General features: G+C 42.3%; 1 long non-coding RNA gene across 2 annotated transcripts in view; it reads left to right on the forward strand.

Annotated features, from left to right (window-relative positions):
- LOC131998166 (uncharacterized) overlaps nt 1-27,991 on the forward strand; it is a 265,958-nt gene that overhangs the window by 11,271 nt on the left and 226,696 nt on the right. For both annotated transcript variants that reach the window (XR_009398635.1, XR_009398631.1), the window contains exon 2: nt 15,580-16,000. This is a non-coding gene — a long non-coding RNA (uncharacterized LOC131998166). The remainder of the gene's footprint in view (nt 1-15,579; nt 16,001-27,991) is intronic.

Genomic DNA, 27,991 nt, shown 5'->3' on the forward strand with positions numbered 1-27,991 from the left:
ATTTGGCTTTTATGCGGATTGTGGCTAGCCTCTCATCCACCGGAGTAAAGCTGAAGACAAGGTGTTTCAGTCTCCGACTAACCACAAATCCACAGCCAAATTCATGACTCGTGTTATGGCAGCTATGGCATAGTTTGTCACCGTTTGGTGTTGTAGTGACACCATTCCCAGTCCATCGCATTTCCTGTAAGGCGGTAATACAATATCTGCCTTGTACTTCTCTAAACCACTCCGCCAGCGCGTATACTGAACCTTCTCTATAAAGAGTGCGGACATTCCAGGTGCTGATCCGCGAATCATGGTCCTTTTTTCGTTTGCGTGGGTCGTCAACGTTGGGAGGGTTCGTTTTTACTATTCCTTTGTTTCTCATAGTAGTTCTCAGTTTTCCGGGGGCGGGTTACTGGCCCAGCGCCCCAACCGCATGCGTTTTGTGGGATTGCAAACATATTCCTCGTTGTGGCGAGCCGCTTGCTTCGAGATCTGACGCTCGCCACCAGCCGCTCCTAACTTAGGAACAGACACTGATATTGGCCATTGGCTATTTGAAGGCGCCAAAAACTCTCCTTGTCATCTCGAGTAGGATTGGCTCTCAGTATTTAATTAAGAGCCAGTGCCACCTGACTCCTCATTGAGACTCTCCTCTCGCAAATCGCTGACTGCCCGCGGCCGCATTTCCAGCTACTCCGCATTGAAACGGAGCTTTCCACCATCCGCAACCTATGGACGCGCCCGGTAGCTTTCAGCTAAGCTTCTCGTGATAACGATGGACACCACGCAAGTCGGAGCTCAAAATTCCAGCCTGTGTGGTGCTCTTATCCTTAATGGAATGTTCTTGGTTGCCTCTAGAATGTCAAATTTTGTTCTGTTTGCCAAGCAATCATTTACGGATCGATCGGCTTGACTGCGCAGCGTCAAACTAAATCAAAATTTGCCAGACCAAACGCGTGTTGTCCTTTCCACTATAACAAGTTTTTGGGCGTTGGTTCCATGACTTTAAACAAAATTTCAACGGTGGCCAACACATATTTCAGCATTGTAAAACTTCTCTTCCTCTGTCGTTAGGAATCGCCTAGAATTAGGAGGTCCCTTATCAATAAACTAAAATTTGATTGGCATAACAGGATGGGATGGTAGGGGGTATATTCTCTTAGTCATTCCGTTTGTAACACATCGATTTCCGACCCTACTAAGTAGGGTCCGATCGGCGTGTCTGTCTGTCTATTATAGTCTCTCTTCACTCTCCAAAATTGAGATGAAATTTGGCACAGAGCCGTTAAGTTCTTCAATGGGCAAAATCGGACTATATTTGAATATAGTTGCCATATAGACCGATCTGCCGATTTAGGGTCTTAAGCCCATTAAATCCTCATTTGTTGTCCGATTTCACTGAAATTTGACACAACGAGCTCTACTAAGGCCCCCGGTATGGTCCAGAGTAAGGCCGCTTCGGCAACACTAAAGGTCCTCCTGATGGCCGCCTTCAAACCTTAAGTCCCTGGTTGAAGCCGCTTCTTTAGGGAGGAAAAGCCTCATTGAAAGAAGTGATGCTAATGCACATCCCCAGATATGATGAAGTTCGGGTGTTAACGAAAGGGGTGAACTGCTCATTGAATCTGGCGATTTGTAATAAAGGAGATAAACCGAATTTTATTACCAGGAATAGGCAGGAGGTACTTGATATTACTTTTGTATCGGAAGATATAAGTGGAAGAATATGCGACTGGGAAGTGTTGGATGAGCACAGCTTCTCTGATCATCGTTATATTAGTTTTAGCCTTGGAGAAGACACTGAAGTAGTGGTCCCCCGGCTAAACAGAAGAAAGCCGTATTGGGATAAATTTCGGCACAAATTCTGCACCACTATCCCTCCTAGACCAGAAAAGGAAGTGGAAACTAAGGAGGATGTAGACATAGTGTTCAAGCGGATCACGAAGGCCCTAAATGACTCGCTTGATGCAATATGTCCTAGTGCCAAGGGGCAAACAGGGACCGCCATGGTGGATCCCGAAGCTGGGTGGTCTAAGGAAGTACTGCAGAAAACTCTTCAACGGAGCAAAAGCCACAAGAGCAGCACACGCTTGGGACATCTATAAGGCTGTAAGGGCGAGCTTACAATTGGAAGCTCAGATCTAATCCTGGGGAGAATTCTGCAGCTCCGTGGAGGACACATCTGAGGCCTCTAGGCTAAGGAAGATTCTATCCTCGAGACCTATTACGGTGGGGTATATTCAGAAGTCAGAGAATGCATGGACAATGTCTAGTGTGGAAACACTAGAACTACTCGTTGATACACATTTCCCGGGAAATTCTCCAACGGACAATGTGACGCCAGAAGAGGTTGTCACTGGTATGCATTCATCGAAGGCTATTGGGGAAATTGTGCCTGAGCCGAAAATCCTTTGGGCTATAAGAAGTTTCGACTCCTCTAAGACGCCAGCCTCTGATGATGTATCTTCGGTTGAATTACAAGCTGTGTCTGAGAGACTGGTTCCCTGGCTTAGGGTGATATACTCTGCTTGTTTTAGAATGTCCTATATATACCTGTGGGATGAAGGGACACGAAGGTCATTTTCATTCCGAAAGCAGAAAAAGCCTACCACACGAAGGCGAAAGATTTTCGTCCTATTATTCAGTCATCCTTTATGCTGAAGACTCTTGAGAGGTTGATAGAAACTATCTTAGGAAAAAGATTCCTGGAGATCGCCTGTCGCGGCAGTAGCATGCATATAGTAAAGGCAAATCCACTGAAACACCCCTTCACCACCCAGTCGGCTACATAGAGGGTTCTCTCGCTGTCAAGAAATATACAATGGTAGCATTTAATGACATTGAAAGTGCTTTCAATAATGTAAAACCGATGTAAATCATGAAGGAGTTGGAGTTTCTAGACATCAACTCTGCCGTAAGAAAGTTTCTTAATAACTTTTTTACTAAAAAATGCATTACGGCAGGCTTGGGATCTATGGATCTAAAAAGATGGGTCAGCAGAGGAGCACCTCAAGAAGGTGTACTGTCTCCTCTACTTTGAAATATAGCCATTAACAATATATTATTGTCTCTGAAAGGAAAAGGTGTAAAAGTGGTTGCGTATACTGATGACATGACAATTGCGGTTAAGGGAAGGTTTCCCAGCATTTTAAGAGCAAACAGCAAAGTGGGCTACCGAAAGTGGTCGAGATGTAAATCCGTGTAAGACAGAAGAAGTTCTTTTCAATAGGAAATACAAGTTGCCTACAGTGGCACCTGTCTTCTTGAGAAGAGAGAATGTTCCATTTGGAAAAAGCGCTAAATACGTGGATGTTTTGGTGGACAGGAAATTGAACTTCAAATCCAAAATTTTTGAAAGGGCAAGGAAGGTCACTCTTGCCCTATACACCTGCAAGAGAGCCATTGGCAAAAGTTGGGGACTTAGACCGCGTGTCATGCACTGAGTATGTACTGTAGTTGTCAGACCTATAATGCTATATGGTGCGGTGGTCTAGTGGACGGCGCTTCAAAAGTCCATTTACTGCTCAATACTTAACCGAATCCAAAGGATGGCTTGTTTGTGCATCACAGCCGCACTGAGGACGACACCATCTGATGCACTGAATTTAATGCTACATCTTATGACTCTGGACATTGTGGCTACCCAAATTGCAGTGTTGTGGTCTGGTGGACGGCGCTTCAAAAGTCCACCTAGTGCTCAACACTTAACCGGATCCAAAGGATGGCTTGTTTGTGCATCATACAGAGGACGACACTATCAGATGCACTGAATTTAATGCTACATCTTATGACTCTGGACATTGTGGCTAGCCAAATTCCAGCGACCACTGTCGTGAGGTTAAGGGAGCTTTCATTTGGCGGCTACGCACACTGTGTTGTCCTTGATACAATATACGATGTTCCAGGCAGTGTGAATTACACCCTACCTGAGCCGCTTTTTGATAAAATTTACTGTACCACTACTCGTGATAGAACCGATTGGAACTACGATGTCCCTGGTAACAGAAGATACATAGACTTCTATACGGATGGTTCCAAACGACCAGGTGAGCTTTGGGGTGTACTCTAAAGATCTAGAACTGGTCATATCGACAAGGTAACCCGACCACTGCAGTGTGTATCAAGCAGAGATCCTTAAGATACAATGTAACAACCACGATTGGCTTAAATGTCATCTCAGACAGTCAGGCAACCATTAAATCCCTGGAGAATGTATGCAAAAACCGCCGTCGACTGTCGCAGATCTCTCAACGAGATGGCTGAACAGTTGAAAATTCATCTGTTCTGGGTGCCGGGTCACAGAGATTTCCCAGTGAATTGTCAAGCGGATGAGCTTGCGAGAAATCTGTGGGTATGCCTCTCGCAACATGTAAGCTAAGGTTTCAGGACCATTCCCGAAGGACAACGAATGATAGATGGTCACAAAGAGGGGGCTGTGAGCATTCCAAAACTATGTGGCCTAATCTCTAGACTTGAAGAGGTCTACTGCTTTGCGGTCATTGGCTAGAACAGATGTCTCAGTCATTGAGTCTGTCATGACAGGGTCATGATTGAAGGTTGCCAGAAACGACTTTTGCAGAAGCTGTGAGAACATCGAAGAATGAAAGACTATAGAACACCTTCTGTGTGTGTGTTCCGCACTAGCAGTCAGAAGGAGTTCGACTCTAGGTTCTCATTGCATTGAGAACCTGTCTGATTTAGCAGATGTGAACATTCGCAAGTAAGTGGGCTTTTTAAACGATCTGGATGGTTCAACGGTAGGAACTAGAAGACATCTTACTTCTTCTGTTCCTGTGGCATCACAATGGACGAAAACGTCTCGGTGAGTCTGATGTCAGACTGCCACTTATTCCTAATCTAAACATGGTCCAGATCAGACCATATTTGGATACATTTGCCATATAGATCGACCTGCCGATTTAGGTTTTTCAGTCCATAACAGTAGAATTTGTTGTTCGATTTCGCTTATCCAAACTGAATATGGTTCATATCGGCCTATATTGACATATAGCTGCCATAAAGGGTTATTAACCCAAAAATTTCGAATTTGGTTTTATTTGTCCTTTGGACGGATCTGCCGATTTAATGCCTTAAGCCCATATTAGTTTTTACCCATAACGCTTAAATTTGAAACTGTGACTTGGCACCGTGGTCCAGATCGTTTCATAAATGGATAATAATACATATAGATATAGAAGAGTTAAAAAAGAATAACAAATATATCTATTGTGGTTGGCAACCAAAATTCGGCATGGCCGAACTTAATATATTTTTCCTTGTTTTGGATTGTTTTTAGAGCAAGCGTTAAAGGTGTCCCCTTTCTGTAATGCCGTTGTTGCCTTCAATTTGGTAAACACCTTGCAGTAGCCACCCACCCCTTATGTTTGTTCCTATGAACCCATGGAGTTATTTTTGTCAGCCCTAAAAGTATGCAACATTATTTTGATTTTAATTGACTACTGCTTGTGTGACAAATACCTCCCATTTTGTATTGGAATGCAAATGCAACCACATTATTATGCATTGTATTGTGCAGAGAAAATTACTAAATTGGCAACACTGTTGAGTGTAAATGCGTAACGTTCTCCGAGTCTCTCTGGCTACGAAGCTATGTCAAACTGTGTCCATATGAAGCAAGTTGTGTATGTGAGGGTGTGATTGTGTGCGTGCCGATTTATATGTGATTTCTAAACGGCGTTTTTGTTTTATGTTTTATCTGTTCATTCGTTGTTTTTGCTGTTGTCTTTTCCCCTTATCTATTCCGTTTGCTGGTGGTGGTAATGATGTATTTTGGTGTTTGCATTCGCCCTTCTTCACATTTTTGACTCATTTTTGCTGAAATGTTTTTTTTTTTTGTATGTGTACTTTGTGTTTTTTGGGGATTCTGTTCTATTCTGCTTTGTCCTTAGCCGTTTCCCTTCTCATTCGTTTTTACGCACACACACACACACATTTTCATTGAAAATTTCTAGCAATTGCCTGTCTGCCCCAAAAAGTAAGCCTGCCCAACAAAATAAAGGCAAAAAAAAAAAAAAACATGAGGCAAAAGTGAGAATGGAAGAATACACAATAACAAAAGAACCGAAAGGAATATGAGAATTAAAGGCAAACCTAGAGGCTAGTGGAAAAAAATCACGGCATAGCTAAAACACCAAAAAAGGGTGGCAGACAAGTTTTCTTTTTTTGCTTCTTACTTGTTATTGTCTACAAAACAACAGAAAAAAAACAACACTAAAAATTAAGTGTAAATTAATGGTGCACAAAAAAAAAAAGACAAAAGCTAGAAAAAATCGTAGTCAGCGGTGGCGGCGACAATGAAAATGAAATTAGGCACTGACTCTAGAAATGGGCAATGAAAACAAAAAAGCGTAGTGGGCACATAAAAAACAACACAAATCCCAAAAGAAGCAGGCAAGAAATTCAAGTTTAGAAGGTTATAAACGAAAATTTTGTATTTATGAAAATAATATTTGCCTTTGGCCCACTTTAAGATATTGGCTTTAAAAACACCAAAGCCCAGCCCCATGTACAAATAAAAATTCATGCTTTCGAAGGTGTTGAGTTCAACTACCCTTACCGACGACAACATAACCCCGATAATGCTGTAGACGTATGCGCCTATGTGTAGGCAATATTTGTTGTCACCAAACCAAAGGCAAGTCTGTAAATATGTTGATTGCGTGTACACAACACCATAGAATAGAAAAACAACTTCTCAATTTGTAAACAAAAGCGTTTCTATTTTGTTTTTCTGCAGATTAAGCGACCATAAATAAATGTGGAAGTTTATTTTTGTGTTACCCCTAAAAGTATGCAATATATTGATGTTGTCTTACATTTTGAATGCATAGTCAGAAGGATTACAAGATAAAAGAAATGAAAACGGGAATTATATGAATAAAAATTTAGGAACTTATGTGAAATATGGTTGGATTTTGACCACAAATTTTTATTTGGGACAGAGATTAGGGTTTTAAAATATGGTGTTTCGCTTATACAACTGAAATTCATTTGACCATGATATCGAACAAGTTAAAGCGCATGCGTAGGAGATGCTTTACTGCAATGTAAATTGTTGTTCCATAATTGAAGCCTCTTTGTCCTATAGATTCGACTTACAACCACAAGATAATACTCCTTATTACCAATCCCATGCCAGCCGGTTGTGCGCACCGGATTGACCCCATGAAATCGATCAGCGGCAAGGGCTGCCGCCTCAGTGTACATGTTCGTCCGTTTTTCGTCATGGGAGAGGCATTTTTCGGAGTGCCTTCTCCACACGCTTCTGGTCCGTGTCGAGATTGAAAAGAACCCCGCACCCTGGTTCTGATCGGTTTGCCAGAAACACCTCCATCATCGGTCGGTGTCGTTGAGGTGTAACCGGTGCATGGAGTGGATGCATATCCAATTTTACTCTGGCCTTACGCCACTGGTTGCAAGGTGCTGTGCGAACCTAGACTTAAGTGGGGCACAAGCGTTGTCGACGTCGCCTTCTGCGTTCTCGTCGTCGGATTATGTGACCCTTCCAACCTCCAACGTGCGGCAATCTACGCAACAGCAGGCCCTATATTGCTAGGCCCTATATTGCTAGGCCAGTCCGACAATTGAATGGCAAGATCGACGAGATCTTGATCTTGAGATAGATTTTGTGAATCGGAAGAACATATCGGTTGCAGCGGTCCAGGTTGCAAAGCTGACGAACACCTGCAGCCTGCACAGTTGTTAAGGATACCATGTGCTACGTATGGATCGCTGTAAAAACTTCTCCACAAAGAGGTGTCGCACTGCGGCACGCTGTTCGGACTCGGCTATAAAAAGGAGACCCCTTATCCTTGAGCTTGATAAGGGGTCTCCTTGAATCCTTGGGTCTCACTTGAATCGGACAGCACTCATTGATATGTGAGAAGTTTGCCTCTGTTCCTTAGTGGAATGTTCATGGGCAAATTTGCAATTTTACGTAAGGATCGCTAAAGGAGTGGAAGGTGGACGATTGGCCTTAGTCAGACACCATTCTGTGCAGTACAGACCCATCTTGCCTGCGCCTGGCGCTAGTGACCTCTACATAGAGTGCATGGGGATAGCAGTTAGGTTCGGTACTGCCGTGATAGAGCTATACAACGTAAACACACCTTTGGTTGGTAGTAAAGACCCAGTTAATGGCCAAGTTTAGAGGCCCGACATAAGTGGGCTACTGTCTGGCCATAATCGTCTGGTTCTAGGAGACTAAATTGCTTATCACATGTCATGGCATTCTCCCCTAGGTAACAACCAGCGGGGCATGGCTTTGATATAGCCGTTGAAGGCTCCTGGTTTTGCAGGGTGAATGAGGATGCCCCGACTAGGATTACGGAGAGGTGCAGCAGTGCGCCAGATATTTCTATTACAACTCCTGATATCCTAAGTGACGTTACCCGGTAATCCGTCATTTCTATGGGATCAGACCACCTTCCCACAAATCTCACCATCGACCGAATACTCGACTTCATAACCTCAGTCGAAAGAAGGCTGATTGGGTCAGCTTCAGAGAGTACACTCATCGCCGCTTCAGCGAACTGATACCCCTCAAATGTTCTATTTGCCGAGAGGAAACTCCGAGACATCATAACCCAGCAGTCGCTCGCTATATACCAGCTGGTCGAATACCCCAAGTATGCCCCAATTTCCTGGCGCAAGCAGTGGCTCTCGCAGACTAGCGTGATGGGATTCGTTGCACGGACCCCACTAACACTTGAATCAGAAAATAAACAGGGTTGCCAATGAACAATAAGCGGAATTTGTGACTAGAACACATGGCGCAATGTTACTTTGGTACCTGTGTAGGCAAGCTGTGGTCCACATTTAGGTTAGGGGTGGGTTAGGTTTATGTGGCAGTCTGCCATCAAACTCACTTAGACGTTTAAACGGTAGGAACATGCCTTCTAGTTCCTACCGTCGAACCATCCAGATCGCTTTAAAAAGCCCAGTAACTTGCGAATGTTCACATCCGCTAAATCAGACAGATTCTCAAAGAAATGAGAACCTAAAGTGGAACTCCTTCTGACTGCTAGCGCGGGACACACACACATCAGAGGTTCTATAGATTTTTCTTCCTCGACGCCCTCCCAGCTTCGACAAGAGTCGTTACTGGCAATCTTCAGTCTGTCAGCATGTTTTCCGATTAGACAGTGACCTGTCATAACGGACACAATTACTAAGACGTCTGTTCAAGCCAATGACAGCAAAGCGGTAGACCTCTTCAAGTCTAGATGAGGTCACATAGTTTTGGAATGCTCACAACCCTCTCTTTGTGACCATCTATCATTCCTTGTCCTTCGGGTCTGGTCCTGAAAACTTAGCTTACATATCGCTAGAGGCATACCCACAGATTACAGTGTCCCTGGAGTGTGTAAGGTAGTTCCTAGTCTCGCCAGCTCATCTGCTTTAGAATTCCCCGGGATACCTCTGTAGCCCAGAACAGATGAATTTTGAGCTGTTCAGCCATCTCGTTGTGAGATCTGCGACAGACGAGGGCGGTTTTTGTGTTCAGAATTACGTTCTCCAGGGATTTAATGGCTGCCTGGCCGTCTGAGAAGACATTTATGCCAATCGTCGTAATGACTTAACTGGTCCACAGTTAAGTCTCTCTCAAAGCCCCGAAAGAGAAGGGACGACAGGACCTCAACCACTTTTGGCGACGTTACTGTGATTGATCCGAAGAGATGCGCCAGATTGTTCAACCGTAAATTTAGTTTGCATGCCGAGAGTGACAGTGCTAGGAGGATAGCCATTTGTTGTAGTCGTGGTCTCTGAACCGATGGACAGCCATCACAATTTACAGTGGACAAAGTTGTGAATGTCATCCGTGGCGCCAAGGCATCCAAGACGTTGGAGGCCGACGGATGGTGCAGAATCTGCATTTACCTGGAGTCGAGTACCTTACAACTGTCTTCAACCTGTCTTTGAACACTTCTATAGTACCCGATGTCTGAACGATGGGCAGCGTGATCCCGCTATTGAAGCCTGAAAAGAACTCGGGTAAAGGGGAGTCGTACAGACCGATTTCCCTTTTCTCACCAAGACCAAGGCCAAGACGCTTGAGGGAATATTCCCCTCGAGCCTCGTTGAAGAATTTTCACTCAGCGAGCTTCATCATGGATTTCGAAGACTGCTTAGCAACCCAACTACTTTTCATGCAATCACCGCACTCGTTTGCCGTGGCTTTAATCATCCCAGGTCATGTGATAGGCCGGTCCCCGTGTCACTGGACACATCGAAAGCATTCGACACGATCAACCATGCCAAACTATTTGAGGACATCGCCAATACGTCCCTCAAATGAGACCTGAACCGCTAGGAATTATCTGTGTGGACGCCAGTCGTTTGTGGAATTTAGGGATAAGAAGTCGAAACACCGTAGTGTGAAGCAAGGAGTTCTCCAAGGCGGGGTGATATCTCCCGCACTGTTTAACCTCTACCTATCCTCTATTTCACCTCCTTTAGATGGCATAGAGATTGTATCATATGCGGACGATTGTTCGAGCATGGCATCGGCCCCAATTGTCCCCAAATACTTGGTGTCACATTTGACAGCTGTTACACCTTCTTCCCACATGCCACAGCAATTTGCGAATAGGTCAAAAGTAAAAACAAGTAAAAGCGTGCTAAGTTCGGTCAGGCTGAATCATATATACCCTCCACCATGGATCGCATTTGTCGAGTTCTTTTCCCGGCATTTCTTCTTAGGCAAAAAAAAAGGATAAAAGAAAAGATTTGGTCTGATTTTAGAGCGAGATCGAGATATGGTCCGGTTTGGACCACAATTAAATTATATTTTGGAGACCTGTGTAAAGTGTCATCCAATTCGAATAAGAATTGAGCCCTTTGGGGTCTCAAGAAGTAAAATAGAGAGGTCGATTTATATGGCTATAGACCGACTCAGACCATAATAAACACGTATGTTGATGGTCATGAGATGATCGGTCGTACAAAATTTCAGGCAAATCGGATGATAATTGCCACCTCTAGAAGCTCAAGAAGTCAAGATCCCAGATCGGTTTATATGGAAGGTATATCAGGTTTTGAACCGATTTGAACCTTATTTGGCACAGTTATTGGATATGATAACAAAACACGTCGTGCAAAATTTCAGCCAAATCGGATAAGAATTGCGCCCTCTAGAGGCTCAAGAAGTCAAGTCCCCAGATCGGTTTAAATGGTAGCTATATCAGGTTATGGGCTGATTTGAACCATACTTGGCACAGTTGTTGGATATGATAACAAACACGTCGTGCAAAATTTCATTCCAATCGGATAAGAATTGCTCCCTCTAGAGGCTCAAGAAGTCAAGATCCCAGATCGGTTTATATGGCAGCTATATCAGGTTATTAATCGATTTGAACCATACTTGGCACAGTTGTTGGATATCATAACAATACACGTCGTGCAAAATTTCATTCCAATCGGATAAGAATTGCGCCCTCTAGAGGCTCAAGAAGTCAAGACCCAAGATCGGTTTATATGACAGCTATATCAGGTTATGGGCCGATTTGAACTATACTTGGCACAGTTGTTGAATATCATAACAAAACACGTCGTGCCAAATTTCATTCCAATCGGATAATAATTGCGTCCTCTAGAGGCTCAAGAAGTCAAGACCCAAGATCTGTTTACATGGCAGCTATATTAAAACATGGACCGATTTGGCCCATTTACAATCCCAACCGACCTAAACTAATTAAGAATATTTGTGGAAAATGTCAAGCGGCTAGCTTAACTCTTTCTAAAGTTAGCGTGTTTTCGACAGATAGAGGGACGGACGGACGGACAGACGGACGGACATGGCTAGATCGACATAAAATGTCACGACGATCAAGAATTCATATACTTTATGGGGTCTCAGACGAATATTTCGAGCAGTTACAAACAGAATGACGAAATTAGTATACCCCCATCCTATGGTGGAGGATATAAAAACAAGGTCCTCAAGTTACTTGCCGGCAGCACTTGGTGTGGGATAATATTCTGATCTGTCAGAATGCCGTTTTTCGAACTGCGATCGGCTGTCTCCTCAGTTCTCGCATCAACCATATCCATCATTAGGTGGTTCACACAAAGATCCTAGCCGTGCGAAGACATAACTACAAGCTGTCCAGGCAATACCTTCCGGGCTTTTATTGCAGGGACCATCCATAAAAGTGGTCCTTGGAGAATGATCGCCACCCATTGCACCTGAAGAAATTGACCTCCCCAGGCAAACCAGAGTAGTTCTGTCCCAATTACGATCCGGCAGGTGCAGCCGCCTCAACTGCTACAGAGCAAGTATTGATGTCAATTTGCAGGATGTGTGTCCCGATTGTGACCAGGGACCATAGGACACAGGACACATGTCCACCCAGACCCACTTGTCTCAGACCCAGATTCCTCTGGACGCACCCCACCTTAGTCGCTGAGTTCCTGGATATTTTACAGAATGGAGCAGACGAAAGTTAGAACACTACATACTGGTACAACAACAACATAGGGCTAGGTACTCAATGTTTTTCGGTTGGGATTGTAAATAGGCCATCGCGGTCCATACTTTTCATATCTTATATATAAAAATCAATTTGTGTTTGTTTGTTTGTATGTTTGTTTGTTCGTTTGTGGGTTTGTAAATTTGTTTGTTCCGGCTAAACCGATTTCTTTGAAATTTTCACAGATTGTGTGTGTATGGTCCGGAAGGAGCAATAGGCTATATAATTTTTTGATATCGCATTGGGGGCGGACCCTCCCCCTTACCCCAAAAGTGCCTGCCAAAAACCTAGACCTATTGGGACAATATGGGACTTAAATTAAAGGTATTCAAGAGTAGAGTACAAAATCCATATTAAAAGTTGAGTCCAAGTAATTGGGGGGCCGCCCCGACCCCAAAACCCCCCAAATTAGTTTATTGGACGATAATGACAATATGGGGCTCGAATGAAAGGTATTCGCGAGTAGATTACGAATATGGTCAGGAAGGAGGTATAGGCTATGTAATTTGTTGATGTTGGAAGGGGGGCGGACCCTCCCCCTTACCCCAAAAGTACCAGCCAAAAATAAAAGTGGACCGATTGGGACAATATGGGACTTAAATTAAAGGTATTCAAGAGCAGAGTACAAACTCTATATTAAAAATTGAGTCCAAGTAATTGGGGGGCCGGCCGGATCCCAAAAACCCCCCAAAATAGGTTTATTGGACGATAATGACAATATGGGGCTCGAGTGAAAGATATTCGCGAGTAGATAACGAATATGCTCAGGAAGGAGGTATAGGCTATGTAATTTGTTGATGTTGGAAGAGGGGCGAATCCTCCTCCGTTACCACAAAAACACCACCCAAAATCAAAAGTTGACCTATAGGGACAATATGGGTATCAAACGAAAGATATTGGAGAGTAGAAACCAAATGTGGTATAAAAACTTGGGTTCAAGTATCCAAGGGGTAGCCCAAGCCCGAAAACTGCCACAAATATACATATTGGATGTATATACCAATATAGGACTCAAATGAAAGGTATTCGGGAGTAGATTACGAATATGACTTAAAAAATAACGAGGTCCAAGTAATGATAGTCGCCCCATCCCCGATAAGCTCCCCCAATGGGAATACTACTCAATCATGCAAATGCAAATTTTGCCCATGAACATTCCATTAAGGAACAGGGGCAACCTTCTCACATATCAATGAGTGAAGTCCGATTCAAGTTTAAGCTCAATGATAGGGGACCCCCTTTTTATAGCCGAGTCCGAACGGCGTGCCGCAGTGCGACACCTCTTTGGAGAGAAGTTTTACATGGCATAGTACCTCACAAATGTTGCCAGCATTAGGAGGGAAAAACCACCGCTGAAAATTTTTTCTGATGGTCTCGCCAGGATTCGAACCCAGGCGTTCAGCGTCATAGGCGGACATGCTAACCTCTGCGCTACGGTGTCCTCAATCATAGCTTGATGAAACTCAAATTATAGGCATTTGAGAGCAGATTACGAATATGACATTGAATTTTGGGTCCAAGAATCTAGGTCGTGTTTTACCTCCTCAAATCGCCTCCAATAGGTTGCTTGACCTATCAAAACAATGGGGAATAAAGTGTAAGTAGGGCACCTAGGGGGGCCGCCCCACCCTAAAACCTATCAAACATATATTTAGACCAATCACAGCAATATGGGATTCAAATGAAAGGTATTTAGGATAAGTAAACGTATCTGATATCCAAATGTCGGACCAAGTGTTAGGGGGACCATCCCAACCCCCAAAACATCACGAAATCGGACATATTTATCCATCATGGCAATATGGGACTCAAATGAAAGGTATTTGTGAGTAGTATGCGAATCTGATATCCAAATGTGGGACCACTTTTCTGGGGGTCCAACCCTTCCCCAATACCCTCCCCCAAAGAGGACTTATTTACTCACCATGCCAATATGGGGCTTAAATAAAAGGTATTTGAGTGTAGAATTCGAATCTGATATCCAAATATGGGACCAAGTGTTTGGGGGGCCGCCTCTCCCCAAAAACATCCCCCAAGGGGACAAATTTAGGACCATAGCAATATGGGGCTCAAATGAAAGGTCTTTGGGAGTTAAGCACGAATCTGATATCAATATTCGAGAAAAGTGTCTATGGGGCCAACCCAACCCCACAATAACACCTAAATAGGAAGTATTTGCTGACTATTGCAATATGAGGCTTAAAATAAGAGGGTTTTTAGAGTATAACATGAATCCGATATATATTTTCAAGGCCAACTCACTGAGTGGCCGCCCATCCCCCAAAACACCACCCAAGCCCGTCATGTTTGTCGACTATGGAAATATTGGGCTCAAATTAAAGGTATGTTTCTGATATCAACCTTAGGGACCAACTGTTTAGCGGACATCCCACCACCATAACAACCCCCAAATAGGACGTTCTTGCTCACCAAGACAATTTGGGTCTTAAAGAGAGTGGAACTAAATATTCATAGTTTTTAGGGCCAATACCCCAAACCGGACATATTTGGTGACTTTTGCAATAAGGAGTTTAAATGAGATTAGAAAACGAATTTGATATCCAATTTTGAGGGCAATGGCAATATGGGGTTCAAATAAATCATATATGGATACAAGAGAATAAAGCACGTTGCTGATATATTTTCAGGGCTTAGTGTTTGGGGGACCACCCCACTTCCCAAAATACCCCTAAATCGGGCATATTTACCGACCATGTCAATGTGGAGCTTAAATGAAAGGTCTTGGGGGTTAGAGCAAGAATTGATACCCACTTTGGGGACCAATTTTCTGGGGGTCTACCCCTTTCCCAAAATACCCCACAAACAGCATTTTTTTACTGACCATCATGCGTGCTAAGTACGAGTATTGTACAACTTTTTTGCTATTGTTGTAAACAAATATTTTGAGTTACAAATAAGCCTGTAACTGAATTTGAATATAATTGTAATTCAATTTTTATATAAAACAAGAGAAAATCTCATAATGTTCTCGTACCGAGATTTCACTGGATTTACTTCATTAACATAATTTTAATTTTTTCTCACTCTCTGCCACTTTCCCGTTATTCATTATGAAATATTTTTCTCTTCTCTTTTGCAGTTGGTGTTCTTGGAAAATAAAATGAAATATACCTAATTGAAATTCAATGTAGCCGAACATTCCTTCTGGCTAAAGTGTGATGCATCATATTCAATTTAACATTTTTGTATAGTGAAGCAAAAAAAGAAACCCCCCCAAAAAAAAAACACACAACTTTCTTGCATTTGTGCCTTTGTTTTCGTGTGCAACGCAAATAAGAAAGATTCAAATCAAATATACAAAAATATAGCAAACTATTTGAACATTAAAAATTAGCTCTCAAAAGAAAAAAATCGTTTTAAAAAATTTAAACAATTACTCGAATTAAATCAAAAATAAAAAAATTTAGAAACTAAAAACCTTTTACAGCAAAAACCTAACCATGCATCAACAATAGCGACGAATTTTCAACTTCAATACATGGACATCCATAACACTTAAGGTGAGTACAGAAAATTGATTTTTTTATGGTGTAGAAGAACATGGCAAACATGTAAAAACTGACTAAGATTGACCGGGTAGAATCTTGGGTAAACGTCACCATGGATTTCGCTAAAAGTTTACTTTTCTAAAGTCAGAGCTTGTATTTGAACTATTTTGTAATCCGACAAATCGCATAGTGATTGAGGCTTCTAGGGATTCAAGATGCCATTCGTGGGATTGGTATATGGGGGCTGTATCGGTTTCTAAACCGATTCATATCGTACTTGGCAAGGATATTGGAAGTTATAAAACAAGTTTGTGTACCAAGGTTTTGCCAATTTAGGTATCCCCTAAATTGGTTCATGTCTAATATCGTGTCTCCACTTATGTACCGGTGTCTTTTAGCCGCGAAAGCCGGGCAATGACATAGGAAATGGTCCAACGTCTCATTATCTTCCCCACATGCCCTAAACACACTGTCATTTGCCGCACCGATTTTGTATAAGTGAGCTCCTAGTCCTATGTGTCCCGTTATGATAGCTAAAGCTATACTGACCTCTTTCTTACTTCCTTTCAGTAATAGCCTCGTCCTCTCACGATGCGGATCACCCTATTCGATTTTCGCCGTTATACCTACAGTTTCGCTATTCCAAAATCTTACAGACGCGCTCGTTGTCTACACCCTAAACTCGGACTGCGTCGATCCGAATGACCTTGAGTTAACCAAGTCTATTGACGGCAGTCCTTTGACCCACACTGCCAAATCGTCTGGCCTTTCATTCCACCTTACACCGTTATGGCCCGGCACCCAACCGATGCGGTTTGTGCCCTCCTCAGAGAAGGCGTTATTCCCCTTCTTGCTCTTGAAGACTATTCGTGACCTTACCGTCCTGGTTGTTATTGCCCTTATGGTCATTTAACTGTCCTTAACCACTTCACGCTTTCCGGATCTCCGCCGGCAGGACCATATTATGGTGAGGCAGTCTAAAACAGATCTCAGTCCCTGGGTTCTCCATGTAGATCCCCAGGCCCATTCTGTTCTCTAGCTTTGATCCATCCGTGTAACATGATCTTCCAGATGGCAATGCTAGGGTTCTGTCACTCCAAGACTGTGCCGATGGCAGTAGTAAATCGACCCCAAGTGTCATCTCAGGTTTCCGATGGGAAATCTTTTCCCTTCCTTCCAGGTTTCATATCGTCGCCTCGATTATGCCGCGATAATATGAGCTGCTCCCATCCTCAATCCATACTCCCATCGCCCTAAGTCTCATAGCCGCAGTGGCTGCTCCACACTTAATCTGTATGTTAATGGGTAGGATATCTAGAATAGTTCCTAGTTCACAGTGGGCGTGGTCCTCAACGCTCCGCCTATGCCAAGACAACATGTTCTCTGAACCTGTTGTATGATCCTTATGTTGCACTTTTTCTCCAGAGTAGTCCACCAAACTACTGAGGCGTAAGTAAGTATTGGTCTAATCACGCTCTTGTAGAGCCAGTGGACTATCTTTGGATTCAGGCCCCTATTTCAAGCCTATGGCCCGTCTACATAGTGCCCAACATCTGTGAGCCTCCTCAGTACGCTCCTGAATGTGACACTTCCAATTAAGTTTCCTATTCAAGATTACTCCTATGTATTTGACTGTCAGATATTGAAACCGTCTCATTGATGAAACGTGGTGCGTTAAATTGGCCCACCTTCGTCTTCCTCGTGAACAGGCATATTTCAGTCTTCTCTGGGTAAACATTGAGACCTCTGGGTCTAACCCAGTCATATGCCATACGCAAGACACTTTCGGCCTTTCTGCATAGCTGGTTCGGTTCCTTACCCCTTAGAAGTATTATAACATCGCATGCGTTGGAGACGGGTTCAAATCCCTCCTCAGTCATTATCCGACTTAGGTCATTTGTGGTAGTCACCCATAGTAGTGGCGATAAAATGCCCCCCTGTGGCGTGCCCTGTGCCACTTGCTCCCTTATATTTATGCCATGGGACACATAATTTTTCCACCTGTTCCTTATGGTTTATCCAATCTCTAATGACCTGGTGCATCCGGTACTGGTCTAAGGATTGGATCAGTGTGTCGGTCCGCACATTGTTAAAAGCCCCCTCGATGTCAATGCATACCGTCAGGGTGTACGTCTTGGCATCGAAGGATTCTCCTGTTTTATACACAAACTCGTGCAGGGCAGTCTCCAACGACCTTCCTCTAAAATAGGCATGCTATTTGTATTGGATCAACTGGATGTTCTACTCTTTATCATGGTTTCCACAATAGGTTTTGAGTAGATAGAACGTAAGGCTTATATAGGTCATAAGGCCTTTGGTGTCGCATAACTGGCCTTGTCGGGCTTGGGTATAAATACCACCCTTGCCTCCTGCCAGGCTTTCGGCGTATATGCAAGTCTAAGGCACGCTGTGAAAATACAGGCCAGATGGGATGCCATATAGTCCGCTTCCTTCTGTAATAACGCCGGTAATTTGCCATCAGCTCCGGGTGACTTAAATAGCTTGAAGCTCCTCAAGCCTTCCTTGACCATAAATTCCGTAATGATAAGCCTTTGATCAACCTCATTATTCCCAGATTCCGGTGTCTCCGCGAGTCTCCTCGTTTCGGGTTTTCATCAAAAGCCTCAACATGTCCTCCGTTGTCTTTGCTTTCACTGCCATCTCGTTTACAAAAGTTTCAGTTTCAACATGGGTTTTTGAGAGAACTTTTCTTGACTTCCATTTTAATTTCCAACAGCCAAACCAAATATGGTCCCATCGGTCTATGTTTCAATATAGCTGCAATATACCGATCCTGAATCTTGAAATCTTAAGATTATCCGATTTGGCTGAATTTTTGCATGAAGTGTTTTGTTTTAACTTCCAACAACTATGCTAAATATCGTATAAATCGGTTCATAACCTCAGAACTTGGTATAAGTCCAGTAACATAGCATTTCTTATCCATAGTCCTTGGTTGCCTATAGAGAGATATCGGGCTAAGAATTTGACAAATGCGATCCATGGTGGAGGATGTATAAGATTCGGCCCGGCCCAACTTAGCACTCTTTTATGTAATTTGAGTTTTTTTTTTTTTAAAAATTTCAAAATATTTTGTTTCTCTTTCGAGACGAGCTTAATGATCGGAGATTTTCTTTGGAAAAGGAAAGTCAGAGATCGCAACACACGAACCACTATGGGGCAAGTTTCGTCTTTGGTTAGAAGTCTTTTCAACCATATTAGGTGTGATGGCTTCAAGGGCCGTACGTTACATTTGTTACATTTGTATCGTATTAATTGCGAAAATGCCTCTATGATACAAATACCCCATTAACCACGCTCGACAACCCTGTCTGTTAGCTGTACTTTTCCCAATGCATGTTTTCGTGTAATGACAGATTTTTTGTCTGCAACAGTTACACTACTTCCATGGTATACACATGATTCTGTGCATCTTTTGGAAGTTGTATTGATGGCTTTGAACGCTAGACAACAGCAACGGCTCCTGCTGTTGCTCCGTGTGTCCAGGTTCGAATCCCGGGCGGGCTCTGCCAAAGTTTTTCATTTTCAAGTTTTTTGCTTGTTAGGGCGAAGATCATTCTCAATTTTTGTTGGCTTCTTTTTTGAGACGAGTTCAATGATCGGAGATTTTCTTTGTTAAAGATTGTTAAATAAATTTAAAACTAAATATTGCCAAACCAATAAAAATGCTTTAAATAATGAACATATGTAACAATTAGGGAAGGCAAAAATCGTGAGATGCTGACTATACCTACACAAGCAAGTGAAATCGTGCTTTGTTCGGCCGGCCGAATCTTTTATACTCTCCACTATGTATTGCATTTGTCAAGTTCAGTGCCCGGTTGAGAGGTCTTTATAGGCAAACAAAGGACAACTCCCAAAATGCCTTGTACAACCGAGCAGATAAAGAAAACGGAGAAAGTTGGGAACCACAACTTTGAGATAGTCAGCATCTTTATATACCTCGGCACCGCCGTAAGCGAAACGAGTGACACCAGTTTTGGGATAAAGCGAAGAATAATACTGGCAACAGATGCTACTTTGGACTAAGTAAGCAGTTTAGAAACAAAGCCACCTCTTGACGGACGAAGATTACACTACACAAGACACTGATACTACCCGTAATGTTTTATGGTTCTGAGGCATGGGTACTTGTGAAAGCAAATGAGGCAGTGCTTGGAGTATTTGAGAGAAAGATTCTTCGTAAAATATATGGAGCAGTTTGAACCACGAGCTGTATGAGTTTTATGACGACGATAGCATAGTTACAAGACCTCTTTGCTGGAGCTTCTTTATCCATTCTGAAAACATGACCTAGCCAACGCAGCAGTTGTATTTGGATGCATACAACTGCTGCGTTGGCTAGGTCATGTTTTCAGAATGGATAAAGAAGCTCCAGCAAAGAGGTCTTTTGAAGGCAAACACGGTGTTACACGCATACCGGGAAGACCAAAAGCCCGATGGAAAGATCAAGTGGTGGGAGACACTTCGAAACTTGGTGTCAGAGATTTTAGAATGAGCGCAGAAGATCGAGGCACTTGGAACGCTATTCTACATTCGGCTAGTGGAACAAATGTTCTGTCATAGCCAATTAAAGGCCAATTAAAGGCCAGTATAACATAACCTAAAATGGATTTAGAGTGCTCAGGCAAAATTATTTTAGGACCCGTTAACATAACCTTAAATGAGGATGAGGGATCCCCATATTTTTCGGTATATCTGAGATATATCAGAGATCTTCTATTATATAAAAATTAAATTGTTGCGCCTTGTTTGTTTGTCTGTTCCGTATAGACTCAAAAACGGCTGAACCGATTTTCAACAAATTTTTACAGATAATAGAGTTTGGGCCCCCGGTGAAAATAGGGTACTTTTGAGTTGCCCAAAAAGTAATTGCGGATTTTTCATATAGTTGGCGTTGAAAATTTTTTTCACAGCTTGTGACTCTGTAATTGCATTCTTTCTTCTGTCAGTTATCAGCTGTTACTTTTAGCTTGCTTTAGAAAAAAAGTGTAAAAAAAGTATATTTAATTAATTTGATCATTCTAAGCTTTATTAAAAATGCATTTACTTTCTTTTAAAAAATCCGCAATTACTTTTTGGGCAATCCAATAATTATTTGATATCCGAAGGGGGTGGCGGACCCTCCCCCATACCTCAATTTTCAAAAACAACTGATCTCGGAGATGCGTGCACCGATTTAAGCGAAATTGTGTATGCCACCTTATGAAACACGAAATTGTTAAAAAAAAATGTTGGGGTCAAATAATCTGGGGGGCACGCCCCATCCCAAAACCCAACCGAACGGACATGTGCATCAATTGGGACAATATGGGTATCAAATGAAAGGTATTTAAGAGTAAATTACGAATTTGGTATACAAATTTCACTCTTAGCTTTTGGAGGGTTCTCCACCCCCAAAAATTCCCCAAGAGGACACATTCACCGTTTTGGGCAATATGGGTATCATATGAAAGGTATTTGAGAGTATGTTGCCCTAAGTGTCGGGGGGCCCCCACCCCCACAAACACCACCCAACAGGACACTTTAACCGCTTTGAGTAAAATGGGTATCAAATGAAAGGTTTTTAAAAGTAGAATACAAATCTGAGACAAAAATTATTTTTTTATGTCTGAGGGCCCTACCCACCATCCAAAACACTCCAGCAGGACAAATTTACCGATTGGGAAAATATGGATATCAAATGAGCTATTTAAAAGTAGAGTCCAATGCTGATATAAAAATGTATTCCTTGGTGTCTGAGGCGCCTCCCCACCCCCCAAAAACCCTCAACAGGGTATGTTTACCGATTGGGACAATATGGATATCAAACGAAAGATAATTGGAAGCTGAGTACACATCTGTTATAAGAATTTGAACCAAGGTGTCTAGGGGGCCTCCCCAACCCTAAAAACCCTCATGCCCAACGGGCATTAATATCCAACGTCACAAAATGGGTATCGAATAAAAGGTCTTTAAGAGTTGACTACGAATTTGGTATGCACAATAAGGACAAAGTCTGGGACGGGCCCGCCCACTAAATGCCCTTCAATAGGCAGTTCGTGCAGTTCGATCGGTATAATATGTCAATTAAAAGAAAGGTCTATGACAATATATTTCGAATGTGATGTTGGTATAAGGATTCAAGTATGTGGGTTACGTCCTACCGTTCCGCAGGACAGTAGATCGCGACAATAAAAGACTCAAATAAATTGTCGTTTTGTTCGTAGCGACGGGGGGAGCGACCCTCTCCTCCCAATAAAGACAACACCAACTGCCATGGAGGACGACCGAGGACATATTGTACTCAAATGAAAGGATGTGTCAGAGGGCAATCCACCTTCCCCTATCCTACCCAAAAAAAAGGAATAAAAAATTAAGTATGAAGACCGATCAGGATAGAATAGGATTGCGATAAAAGGCATTTGGTAGTAGACTACACTTTTTACCCTCACATTGGGATAGGCACAGGGGGTCGTCTCACCCCACAAACTCCCTCTAAACCAATGGCAATTGGGGCTCAAAAAAAAAATTGAGAGTAGAGCACGATGCTGATATTTTTCAGGGCTAAGTGTGTGGGTGGCCGCCCCAGGTAGAGCACGAAAATGACCTCCACATTGGGGCGAAATATCTGAAAGGCGGTACCAGCACCCCAAAACAGGACTAATTTCCTGCCAGTGTCACTATAGGGCTCAGCTGAAATAAGAGAGTAAAAGAAAGACGGAGCGGACCTTGGCCAGCTTCGGCGGACCTTGGCCAGCTTCGGCCTAGCTGTATATCAGAGATTAGTGAATAAATTTATGCGAATTTTTGAGTTGATGGCAAGCTCAAATTGCAAGTGCGGGCATCGTGGGTTCGATTCCCATCACAGGCCTCGGCCTATCGCTGCGGTGTTATCACAATGGAATAAAATTATCTAAGTGAGTCTGTTAAGGACTGTCACTCTTATCTAACTTAACCATACCTAAACCAACCCCTAAAAACACAAATCGCATGTTTAAATTTGGGGTCGAATACTCAGCCACTCCCCAAAAATCCTTCTAATTGGGTATATTGACCAACCGGTACAATATGAGACCTAAATGAAAGGTATAGAGATGAAGAGTGCGACTCTAATATAGAAACTTGGACCGCTGCACCCCCAAAACCACTGAAACGACCATATAGAGCGACTTGTACAATATGGGACTTAAATTGAAGTTATTTGGGAGTAAAATACGAAATTGGTGAATACAATAAGGGACCAAGTGTGAGTGAGCCCGCCCAGTCAGCAAAGGGCTTAAGCACCTATATCGCTTTATGACGATGACACCCTCTGCAGAGGGTGACATCTATTAACTATTTTCAAAATTTGATATCCATTTAAATTTTGTTCTTTTTATACCCACCACCGAAGGATGGAGGGTATATTCATTTTGTCATTCCGTTTGCAACACATCGAAATATCCATTTCCGACCCTATAAAGTATATATATTCTTGATCTGCTAAAAAATCTAAGACGATCTAGACATGTCCATCCGTCTGTCCGTCCGTCTGTCTGTTGAAATCACGCTACAGTCTTTAAAAATAGAGATATTGAGCTGAAATTTTGCACAGATTCTTTTTTTTATCCATAAGCACGTTAAGTTCGAAGATGGGCTATATCGGACCGTATCTTGATATAGCCCCCATATAGACCGATCGTCCGACTTAGGGTCTTAGGCCCATAAAAGCCATATTTATTATCCGATTTTGCTGAAATTTAAAACAGTGAAATGTGTTAGGCCGATCCAGATTTGGATATAGCTGCCATATAGACCGATCCTCCGATTTAGGGTCTTAGGCCCATAAAAGCCACATTTATTATCCGATTTTGCTGAAATTAAAGAGAGTGAGTTGTCTTAAGCCCTTCGACATATTTGTTCAATTTGGCCCTGATCGGTTCCGATTTGGATATAGCTGCCATATAGACCGACCTCCGATTTAGGGTCTCAGGCCCATAAAGCCACATTTATTATCCGATTTTGCTGAAATTTGGGTCGGTGAGTTGTGTTAGGCCCTTCGACATCCCTCGTCAATTTGGCTCAGATCGGTCCAGATTTGGATATAGCTGCCATATAGACAGATCTCTCGGTTTAAGGTTTTGGGGCAATAAAATGCGCATTTATTGTCTGATGTCGCCGAAATTTGGGACAGTTAGTTAAGTTAAGCCTCTTGACATACTTATGCAATATGGCACAGATCGGTCCAGATTTGAATATAGCTGTCATATAGACCGATTCCTCGTTTTAAGGTTTTTGGCCCATAAAAGGCGCATTTATTGGCCGATTTCGCCCAAATTTGGGACATTGTGTTGTCTTAAGTCCTTCGACATCCTTCTTCAATTTGACTCAGATCGATCCAGATTTGAATATAGCTGCCATATAGACCGACCTCCGATTTAGGGTCTTAGGCCCATAAAAGCCACATTTATTATCCGATTTTGCTGAAATTTGGGACCGTGGGTTGTGTTAGGCCCTTCGACATCCCTCGTCAATTTGGCTCAGATCGGTCCAGATTTGGATGTAGCTGCCATATAGACCGATCTCTCGGTTTAAGGTTTTGGGGCCATAAAAGGCGCATTTATTGTCCGATGTCGCCGAAATTTGGGACAGTTAGTTAAGTTAAGCCCCTTGACATACTTATGCAATATGACACAGATCGGTCCAGATTTGAATATAGCTGCCATATAGACCGATCTCTCGATTTAGGGTCTTAGGCCCATAAAAGCCACATTTATTATCCGATTTTGCTGAAATTTGGGACAGTTAGTTGTGTTAGACCACTTGATATCCTTTTTCAATTTGGCCCAGATCGGTCCAGATTTGAATATAGCTGCCATATAGACCGATCTCTCGATTTAAGGATTTTGGGGCCATAAAAGGCGTATTTATTATCCGATTGTGCTGAAATTTGGGACAGTGAGTTGTGTAAGGCTTTTCGAGATTTTTCTGCAACTTGGCCCAAATCGGTCCAGATTTGGATATAGCTGCCATGTTGACCGATATCTCGATCTAAAGTCTTCTCCCCATAAAAGGCGCATTTAATGTCCGATGTCGCCGAAATTTGGAATAGTGAGTTGTCTTAGGCCCCTTGACATACCTCTGCAATATGGCCCTGATCGGTTCAGATATGGATATAGCTGCCATATAGACCGATCTCTCGGTTGTAGGTTTTGGGTCCTTAAAAGGCGCATTTATTACCCGATTTTACTGAAATTTGGGACAGTGAGTTGTCTTAAGCCCTTCGACATCTTTCTTCAATTTGGCCCTGATTGGTTCAGATTTGGATATAGCTGCCATATAGACCGATCTCTCGGTTTTAGGTTTTGGGTCCTTAAAAGACGCATTTATTGTCCGATGTCGCTGAAATTTGAGACAGTGAGTTGTGTTAGGCTCTTCGATGTCCTTCTTCAATTTGGACTAGATCGCTTCAGATTTGAATATAGACCGATCTCTCGATTTCAAGTTTTGGGGCCATAAAAGGCGTATTTATTATCCGATTTTGCTGAAATTTGGGACAGTGCGTTGTGTTAGGCCACTCGACATTTTTCTGCAACTTGGCCCAAATCGGTTCAGATTTGAATATAGCTGCCATATAGACCGATATCTCGATTTACAGTCTTCTTCCCATAAAAAGCGCATTTTTAATCCGATGTCCCTGAAATTTGACACAGTGACTTATGTAGGGCTTTTTGACATCCGTGTCGTATATGGTTCAAATCGGTTTAGTTTTAGATATAGCAATAAAAAAGACCAATATTTTGTTACACACAATTGAACAATGACTTGTACTTATTAGTATTTGGTTCAAATCGGAACATATTTCGATATAACTGCTATGGGACATAAGGTGGGCAATTTTCAACGGATTTTGATGAAATCTGCTTAACATATATACCCGTTGTGGTGGGTATCCAACGCCTTTTTACTTGTTTTCAATTTGATTTTGTTTTGCTGATTATGAAAATGAACTTTTGCAAATGTGCTTAAAACAAAAATGCCTTCATTTTGGGTGGGTGACATTCTTTTAGCCGTTGAAGTCTTTCACGATTTGTGTATAAAGTCTGCTGCACATTTGCCCATGCAGGTAAAATGTTTGCTTTGGCATCACATTTCCATTGATTTAATGCTGCACACACACACACACACACACTGGCAATAGGAATTGCCAAAGAAACGTTTTTGTTGTTTTTTGGGGTATTTATTCAAACGAACGAACGAGTGAACGACAAAAACCTCTTTTTTATCCGAAATGGGGGCTTCAGCCTCAGCTTAGGTAGATGCGAATATGTGACGTATGTTATGTTAGCATAAGGACATTCTCTAGCATTCTGGGGGACCCATGGATAGACTATGGGTAAACGGTTGCACTAGCGCGCAAATGTTGTTTGCTTAGAGTTTTTCCTTTTCGGGAAAACAGGTAGAGATTTTCTTTGAAAATTCCCCAAAGTCGTTGCTTATGCGGAACGTTGTTTGTTTTTGGCTAACACCAATGCCACAGACAAGGGGTGGGAGGAGGGGTGGTAGAGTGGTGGTTGGCGTTGTTGGCTTGATTTGCCGCACATATAAATCTCATTCTCAATTTGACTTGTGGCGGCGGGCAATGGGGTAGGGCGAGGCGGGAGTGGTATAAATTGCTTGGATGGTTGCTTGGCTAGGTTCGAGGGTTGTAAATTGTCATTGTTTGCTTTAAGGATTAGTTTGTTGTTACTGTTGTTCGTCGCCTTTTTTCCGTTGTTGGAGTTAGTGATGGTGCTGCGGTACCTCTGCGTTGTTTTGGTTGCTGTTTTTTTTTCCCACTTTCCCCTCTCCGGCAGCCCGTATAGCTCTTTACCAATTTTATTTGGCATACGTTTATTTGTTCACGCTTTCGTTTGCCTAACATGATGTAGAATTTCTTGTTTTTTCAGCTGAAAAGGCTGAAACTTTTCTTCTGACTTGTTTTCTTCCCATTTTGCTGACTGTGTTTTTGGCATTCGACTTCTTGTGTCGTTGTGGTGCTGGTGTTGCTTTCTTTACGACTTTGCTTTTTTACCGCCTTGCTAGAAAAAAAAACTAAATTCGATGAAGCATAAATTGTAGGAGAATATGCAATTGTATGCAGTTTTTCTGTTTTTTTGAATGTAAACAAATAAAAAATTATGGTTATTCTCCTTTAAGGGTATGTGCGAATTTAAGGCTGGTAGTGAGAAATGTTTATTTTGTCTTGCTAGTTTTTGGGGCATCTATGAAAATTTTCTTTAAAATGGTGTTCAACTTTGATTTTTTATACCCTTAAATAAAAAAAAACAAATAAAAAATTATGGTTATTCTCCTTTAAGGGTATGTGCGAATTTAAGGCTGGTAGTGAGAAATGTTTATTTTGTCTTGCTAGTTTTTGGGGCATCTATGAAAATTTTCTTTAAAATGGTGTTCAACTTTGATTTTTTATACCCTTCACCATTGGATGAGGGTATACTAAGTTCCTCATTGCGTTTGTAACACCTTGAGATATTGCTCAAAGTCCCTCTAAGTTATATATATCGTATTCTTGATCTTCATGAAATTTTAAGTCGACATAGCCGTCCGTCCATCTGTCTGCCGAAAGCACGCTAACTTTCGCAGGAGTACTGCTAGATGCTTGAAATTTCACACAAATACTTCTTTTAAGTGTCATGGGTCCATAGCTGCCATATAATCCGATCTCCTGATTAGACTTCTTAAGCTTTTAGAGGGCGCAATGCTTATCCCATTTAGCTTAAATTTTTCATAAATCGTTCTGGTAAGACTTCTTACAACTGTGCCAAGTATGGTCTAAATCAGTCCATAACCTTATATAGCTGTCATATAAACAGATCTCCTGATAAGACTTCTTGAGCTTCTTGAGGGTGCAATTCTTATCCGATTTGGCTGAAATTTCGCACTTCTTCCACACTAGTTGCCAAATATGGACTGAACCGGCCTAAAACTTTATATAGACTCTATGAAAACCAATCTCTCGTT

The sequence above is a fragment of the Stomoxys calcitrans genome, chromosome 1, assembly GCF_963082655.1.
Source record: "Stomoxys calcitrans chromosome 1, idStoCalc2.1, whole genome shotgun sequence".
In the NCBI taxonomy this organism is placed as follows: Eukaryota; Metazoa; Arthropoda; class Insecta; order Diptera; family Muscidae; genus Stomoxys; species Stomoxys calcitrans.